This window comes from Chrysochloris asiatica, unplaced genomic scaffold (assembly GCF_000296735.1).
Source record: "Chrysochloris asiatica unplaced genomic scaffold, ChrAsi1.0 scaffold00033, whole genome shotgun sequence".
In the NCBI taxonomy this organism is placed as follows: Eukaryota; Metazoa; Chordata; class Mammalia; order Afrosoricida; family Chrysochloridae; genus Chrysochloris; species Chrysochloris asiatica.
The window spans coordinates 1,280,997-1,282,496 of NW_006408551.1; the positions used below are offsets into that span (position 1 = coordinate 1,280,997).

Genomic DNA, 1,500 nt, shown 5'->3' on the forward strand with positions numbered 1-1,500 from the left:
GACATGTCCAGAAACAAGATAAAGTGACTGAGACAAATAAGCTGGAGGTAGACCTAGACTTCATATTTAAAGGAGGGCAAGCTTTGGAAATGCCTGAGAAGGAATTCACAAAAATTATAAGGAAATGTATCAAAAGACTTTACAGAGGAGTTAAGAAAAATAAGGAAGAAGACAGGAAAATGCCACAGAAACAATCAAATAAGATAGATACAGCATTGGAAACAATTCTAACCCTACAAAAAGAGGTCTAACTCTTTCCCATTTTGCAAGGTAGGAATAGCAGCATCTCTCTGCAAGACATGATTTCAGGATCCCAATCCTTTGCCATCTGAACCAGGAGGTCACCAAGTTGACACCTAGAAGAATAGTAATGGTGTGGAGACTTCATACCACTGAAGCTAAAAGGATGGCTTGTGAAAAGGCTGAGAAGCCATCTACCAAGGAGAAGCCTGAAGTCAAAAAAGCAGATGTCAGTGGCAAAGCTAAGAAACCTAATCTCAAGGGCAAAAACCCAAGCAGGTAAAGCCACACTGTAGCAGAAATCCTATACTAGTCCAAGGAATTGGCAGGTATTCCTGATCGGCCATGTATTCCAGAAAGGCCATGTACAAAAGGAAGTATTCAGTTGCTAAATACAGGGTTGAAAAGAAGGAGAAGGTTCTTCCTACTGTCACAAAGCCAGTTGGTGGTGACAAGAATGGTGGTACCTGAGTGGTTAAACTGCACAAAATGCCTAAGTATTACCCGACTAAAGATGTTCCTCAGAAGCTGCTGAGCCACAGCAAAAAAAACTTTAGTCAACATGTCGGAAGACTGAGGTCCAACATCACTTCTGGAACCATTCTGATCATCCTCCCTAGGCACCATCAAGGCAAGAGAGTGGTTTTCCTGAAGCAGCTGGCCATTGGATTGCTCTTTGTGACTGGACCTCTGTCCCTCAATTGAGCTCCTCTGTGTAGAACACACCAGAAATTTGTCATTGCAACATCCACCAACATTGGTATCAGTGGTGTGAAGATCCCCAAACATCTCATGGATGCTTACTTCAAGAAGAAGCTGTGGAAGCCCAGACACCAAGAAGGTGAGATCTTCGACACTGAGAGAAATATGAGATTACAGAGCAGTGCAAAGTGGATAAGAAAGCTATGGACTCACAAATTATGCCAAAAAATCAAAGCCATTCCCCAACTCCAAGGTTGCCAGCATGCTGGGTTTGCTCTCTCAAATGGAATTTATCCTCACAAATTAGTATTCTAGCTTTCTTTCAAAGAAAGAACCTCATTAAATAATTGATAATTTAAAAAAAAAAAAGAGGTCTAACAATTAATAATAGAATATCAGGGATGAACAATACATTGAAAGGACAAAGGAATAGAATTGAAGAGATGGAAGCCAGAACCAGTGAGCTGGAAGAAAAATCTCTCAATACTACTAAGATAGAAGAGCAAGCAGGAAAAAAGGATTTTTAAACATCAGAAGAAGGTCTAAGGTTCATTTTGG

General features: G+C 40.5%; 1 pseudogene; it reads left to right on the forward strand.

The window, feature by feature from the left end:
* Positions 1-406: 406 nt before the first annotated feature.
* On the forward strand, positions 407-1,257 carry LOC102839534 (annotated as a pseudogene).
* The last annotated feature ends 243 nt before the right edge of the window (positions 1,258-1,500 follow it).